Source organism: Rhinolophus sinicus, linkage group LG01, assembly GCF_036562045.2.
Source record: "Rhinolophus sinicus isolate RSC01 linkage group LG01, ASM3656204v1, whole genome shotgun sequence".
Classification (NCBI taxonomy): domain Eukaryota; kingdom Metazoa; phylum Chordata; class Mammalia; order Chiroptera; family Rhinolophidae; genus Rhinolophus; species Rhinolophus sinicus.
This window is the reverse complement of record NC_133751.1, coordinates 56,268,350-56,274,349: the sequence shown is the minus strand read 5'-3', so window position 1 is coordinate 56,274,349 and position 6,000 is coordinate 56,268,350. Positions and strand designations below refer to the sequence as shown.

General features: G+C 42.7%; 1 protein-coding gene across 5 annotated transcripts in view; it reads left to right on the top strand.

Annotated features, from left to right (window-relative positions):
* Window positions 1-422: 422 nt before the first annotated feature.
* ATP13A3 (ATPase 13A3) overlaps window positions 423-6,000 on the top strand; it is a 78,622-nt gene continuing 73,044 nt past the window's right edge. For 3 of the 5 annotated variants that reach the window (XM_074329650.1, XM_019723306.2, XM_019723285.2), the window contains exons 1-2: window positions 460-555; window positions 1,361-1,403. The gene's annotated coding sequence lies outside the window, so the exon portion shown is untranslated. Of the gene's footprint in view, window positions 556-1,360; window positions 1,404-2,885; window positions 3,028-6,000 lie in introns of those variants that run through there. The other 2 variants (XM_019723300.2, XM_019723293.2) reach the window with 2 other exon arrangements.

The window sequence follows — 6,000 nt, the reverse complement described above, 5'->3', positions numbered from 1 at the left end:
CTCCGCCCTCTGCGCTGGGATGAGGCAACCACGTGACCTCACATCCGGCGCGGGAGTCCCGAGCTTGCGGCGCGCTCTACCGCCCGCCTGTCGGCTGTCCCCGCAGCTAGATCTGGGCGCCACCGCGGAGGGGAGGGGGGTTCGCTACGTAGCTGGCGGGGGGAAGCCGTTTCGGATTGCAGACCGCCCCCCTCCCCTGCCCGCCTCCCACTGCCGCCCTCCCTTGTTCTCGCTCTGTCCGGCTGCACGCCGCCGCCGCAGGCGGGAGGAGCGCGCGGACACCCTAGCGCCGGGCTCGGCCCGGGCCCCGCCGCGGCGCCTCCCTCCTCTCACCCCAGCCGCAGCGCGCGGCGACGGCGGCGGCGGCGGCGGCTCCTTGAGCCCGAGCGACCCGCGGCCGCCGGCGCCTGTCGAGGGCGATGGGGCTGGGCTGAGGCTAGGCGGCGGCGGCGGCGGCGACAGCGGCGGGCCGCGGCCCCGGCCCCCCGTGGGTGGCCTTTGGGGTGCTCCGGCCTGGAGGCCGCGGAGGAGACGGCGCGGCGGCAGCGGCGGCCGGTGAGTGGCCCGGGCTTTCTCGGGGCGCTGGAGGGCAGGGTTAGCGGGGCATGGAGCGGGTGGTGGTGGTGGGGGGAGTTTGGAGGAGGCGAACGGTATTGTCGGGGTGGTGGGTACCAGGTGAGCTTGTGTTCGGCCTCCGCGGGCCAGAATGGGGCATCATTTCGGGGGAGGGGTGTGGGGGGTGTAGAGGGGCGCTATGAGACTACGGAATGTCTCCTAGGACAGGTGAGGCGAGAAGGAGCGATCCACGTTGTGGGTGTGAAGGCCTGGTTTGGACACGTCCCTTGTGTCGGGGCTTCTTCTCCTTGTGTTCCTTGTGTTGGGAGAGGGATGTTGCACCAGCCCGTGTAGAAAGTCCGGGAGATGGTGTGGTTGAAGGTAGGGATGCTGGCAGGTCATTTGATGGGTTTCTGCGGGTGCTGACTGAAGGAATCGAGTGCGCCGGTAGCCGTGGAACGGTAGAGCTCCTTGCCAGTCACCGCACTTTACAGATAAACTAAGGCCCAGAGAGGAAAAGTGACTTCTAACTGCTTCATTAAGGCCTCTCACTTTGACTCATAACGAGGGCTAGAAAAACCAGGCCCCTTTCCTCTAATTCTTAGGTGTCTACTCTCTTTATGGCCTTTGCTTCTGCTCATTCCCTTCACAAAGTTAGGTTCTGGTCGATGTATGATCTCTCTTTCCTCCCCCCCCCCCCCCCCACCGGACGGTGGGTAGCGAGTGAATCAGATTGAGGATTGACAGTAGCTTCCCAGTTTGGAAAGCTTTTTTGACAGGTGTTTATCGTTTCCTCTTCTCATAGATCTGACAGAACATCCTTGGATCTTGGTATCTGGACATAGGAGGTATGAATCACTAACATAATTAACTACTTTTAATCATCAGTGTCTTAGAGCTATATTTAGTGGTTATATTAGTGCAAAATGAATGGGTATGGAGTAGTAAACCTAGAAACAGAAACCAATGTTTCCTACATAGGGTTCTGAGCTAAATGAGAACACTAGTATATGTAATGACTATTTCAGATCTATGAGTCAGAAGTTAGAATTTAAAAAAAATCTAAAATGCAGGAACGTAAAAGATTATTACAAAATGAACACTATCTTCTAAAGGCTTTGTAGCTAAAGTTAAAGGCGATTTGTCCTTTGAAGGACATTTACATGCTCTACCTTTGGTTAGAACTCAGCCTCTCTACCAAGGCACATTTATTAATTTTGTTTCACTCGAATATAAGTAGCATTCTTTTCTCAAAAGGAATAGGCTACAGTTGCCAAAATATGTATGTAGGTACCTCATTCTGGTTTAGCAACCCCTTTTTTAAGGCAAATCAGTTCCTGGAAGTTGTTTGAAATAGTAAGCCTATTATTAATAATGGTTATGGAAATTTACTTTTGCTACTATTGTTGCTTTTGCGATATCCACCATTAGGTGAGGTGAGATGGTTAAGTGAGATTTTTGAACATTGTTAGAACGACAAAGCTTGTTTTTGGTCAGGGGATTGGGTAGGAAAAGTGATGACACTGTTTGGTTGCCTCAATTTATAAGTAGTACAGTTATATATAAATAAAATATATATTTTTTAGGTTTTATTTATTTGTGTTTTTCCAGGACCCATCCACTCCAAGTCAAGTAGTTGTTTCAATCTAGTTGTGGAGGGCGCAGCTCATAGTGGCCCATGTGGGGATTGAACTGGGAACCTTGTGGTTAAGAGCACCTTGCTCTAACCAACTGAGCTAACCGGCTGCCCCCTAAATAGAATATTAAGTAGCAGTTTATTTTGAAAATAAAGCCGAGTCCTCAATTTGATGCAGTGTTCAAATTATGTAGTAGAAGGGCTGATTTCTTTGTGCAGGCCAGCCAGGAAGTTTTATTTGGGGTACTTCTGGTAATTAAGTTTTAATTACAAGTGATTTGAGATAAATTGGATAAATTCCTACATAGGAAAATAGTTTTATAGTAATCAGAACAAAGCTCTATAACCCTGAATGTCTAAGTAGTATCCATCTTCTGATGAAATTTCTGCTTGGTTCTGCTTATTAAATATTAGAGCTAAAATACTTCTGTTGGTTTAATTAGCTCTTAATAGTTATCTCACTTAGGTAATATCAGTTTCCCATCTTTGTCATGTTTCAAGAATGTGGATAATTGTGGGTTGGCAGCTATAGCATACTGTAGTAGAAAAAGCATGGAGAATCAGACCTGAGTTTGATTTCTGACTTTCTTAACTAGTTGTTTGACTCTGACCAATGCTAATAGTTACTGAGTAAGCTTACTGTATACTAGGCTTTGACATGAAGTGTCTCATTTAAACTCCATTTTACAGATGAGGAAAGTGAAGTTCCGAGATGTTAAGTTGCCCAGAGTCACATACAGCTAACTTGGTCACATACAGCTAAACCTAGAAGTAGAAACCTCTTCTCATACAGTAACAGAGCTAGGATTCTGGCTGTCATCAAAGTCCCTTACACTGTAAGTTGCTTGACTTTTCTGTTCTTCTTCCGCCTTTTTTTTCCAAGTTAACAAAGACTACTACCTCAGAGTTTTGAGGATTAGCTGAGAACATATAAAGAAAAAGTACCACTCTTCCTGGCACATAATACATAGTTCCTTTCACTCTTCCATTCCACTTACTGAATCAAGCTGTGCTTGTATAGCATTGTGGTTTTGCAACCACTATGCACATAAGGTTTTAAAATGTGAATATACTTTATTCCTAAGATTAATAGCAGTCCTACGAGATGAGTTATGATCAGTGATATGGGCATTCTGGGAAACTGTCTTTGTTCTGTATTTTTTCCCTGTTGTCTGGGTGTTGGTGGAAATAAGAACTTGATGCTTGTGAATGACAATTAGGTGGTTGTAATTTCTAAAATCTTGGAAGACAGAAATAGAATTTCAAAATGATCTTGATTCCTTGGTTTATGTAAAGCTGGGTCCTGTTTACTGGTGTACTCAGTAACCTAAATTAGCTATGCAAGTACTAAGTGGGAGACCTTGTGAATAGACCTAAGTTGAATAAGAGTTAGCAGCTTATCACTTATTAAAGATAACAGTCTTAAAACTCTTGAAACAATTCACAGTGATATGCTAAAAGAAGATACAGTAGTGTGTGACATCTACCTGATAGGTCACCAGAATGTTTGTTCCAGTGATGGAATGTATTCTGAATGTGCCATATAGCTCATCTGGTTAAATTTGAATCCAAGAGATAGCTGACAGGATTTAGTCTTTGGTTTTGGAGCATAGTTTGTGCAATAAAGCTAACTGGCCTACGGAGACAGTAAATTTGAAGTCATCAAAACCATGTTCTAATTAACTCACCTAACTAGTCCAGGAAACATACAAGAAGCAAGGATATAATATTAGAGTCTAACTTGAATTTTGTTGATCTTTCTATTTTGATAGTAGAGAAATAAGATCAGAATTGGGGCACATATTTTGAGATTTAGGTTAAAATGTGTAAAAGGTTCTAGGCTTATTTAATCTGGAGAAAAACAGGTGGTATTTATAAGATAGAACGTCCTGAAGTTAATGGTAATGATTGCAAAAATTATGTGCTAAAAACATTTATATTAGTAAGATTAAAAATAGAAGTAATGTGAAATGTCATGAAAAATGGTAATTGGAGAAAACGATCGTTATTATAATAGTGAGTTAATGATATGCAGGAGAAAAATGGAATGCAGGAAAGGGACAACTACTCAAATAACCAAATAACTGAGAATGAGTAAAGTTGAGGATGGGGATTGGTGAAGTTTCCATGGAACAGTTCTCCAAAGAACTAGCCCAACACCAGATCTAGTAACATCCTTGACTCAAAGGCTCATCCTGGTGCCTTTGCTAGGACTGAGATGGTAAAACAGCTAAATAGCAAACGTTAAGACTCCCAAATATAAAAAAGACGTATGTACCACAAGTTGTCTCCCCATGGAAAAAGGCTGTGTAGACGTATGGAAACGGCGCCTCCGAGGCATGTTCCTTTGAAAGTCTAAGTGGAAATTTATCTTTTACCTCTTCCTATTGCCAAAGGCTACCAATACGAGTATGAACTGAGGATGCAGGAGGAAGTATCCGATACTTGAGTCTATTTATGTGTGTGAGATGGGATGAATTAAGTTGTATTCTAATTAATCTTTTAATCAAAATTTCTCTCTTTTGTTGACTTTCACTTCCTTTGGATCTTGCATTTAAGTGATCTATTAGCACTCAGATACTAGTTAAGTAAGAAATTAAATTTCTGGGAAAAGTGAGTTAACTGTAAAGTAGAATTTCTTGATTACATGATGTAGAACTTGCTGATTTCTGTAAAATCTTTCTCAGAAATTTTAAATAAAAATGTTTATAATGTTATTGGGTTGTGTGAAAGACAGTTCTACCTCAGTGATAAGCTAGATTGACTCGTATTTTATTTAGTTTCCTTATTTTCACAAAGGAATTTGTGAATTGGACACTGAAATAAAGAGGTATGAGATTAGAAAATAATAATGCTGAATGTTCATAAGGCATAGATCAGTCCCTTCTTTTTACAGAAAAGGAAACTGGTATCTGGAGAGGTAAGTGATGCTACCAAAGTATGTGGGGTTAGGAGATTTCTCTTAGTTGGGTATTCTTTTCATCCTGGCCTTTATTTTGTGCTGCAGTAATGGCACATGTCAAAACTAAGTGTGTGTTTTTTCCTACTGAGAAACAACTTTTAAGGGTTGCTTTTTGATTACTTGACAAGCTTCTATCACATTTTTTAGTATATTTTAAAATGAGTCATGGAATTAGCTCCCACATATGAGGTATGATCAAAAAATACAGTGAATGTTGAAATTTTTTTTAAAAATTATTACAATAAAAGATACATTACCCCTCAAAACCCTCCCCCTCGTTTCAAACACACTGATCCCATTGTTCTTGCCACTTTCTGTAGCAGTTCTGGAAGTCCTCTTTCGTGAGTGTCTTTAGTTGCACTGTCGTGGCTGCCTCGATGTCCTGAATTGATTCAAAATGTTTACCTTTCATGGTCGTTTTGACTTTGGGGAAGAGCCAGACGTCGCACGTTACCAGATCCAGTGAATAAGGTGGATGAGGACACACCATAATGTTTTTATTTGACAGAAATTGTACCAGAAGCGATGTGGGACACTGAGCCTTTCTGTTATGATCAAAACATACTGCTGCCGAGTGCCATCCAACGGAAAGGTAGAGATCTTCAATGCAGGAAGTGGCACGTCAAACCTTAGTAACAGTGTGTGACAGGTTTCAACTTGTTCGGTGCAGTCGGGTGTGAGCTACGGTTGAGAGAAGGTGTGTTTTAAAGTGTGCCCTAAATCATCCTCCATCATGACAATGCGCTGTGTCACAGACTGCTTTTGGTATACGGCAATTTTTGTCAAATAAAAACATTAAGATGTGTCCTCCTCCACCTTATTCACTGGATCAGGCACCATGAGACTT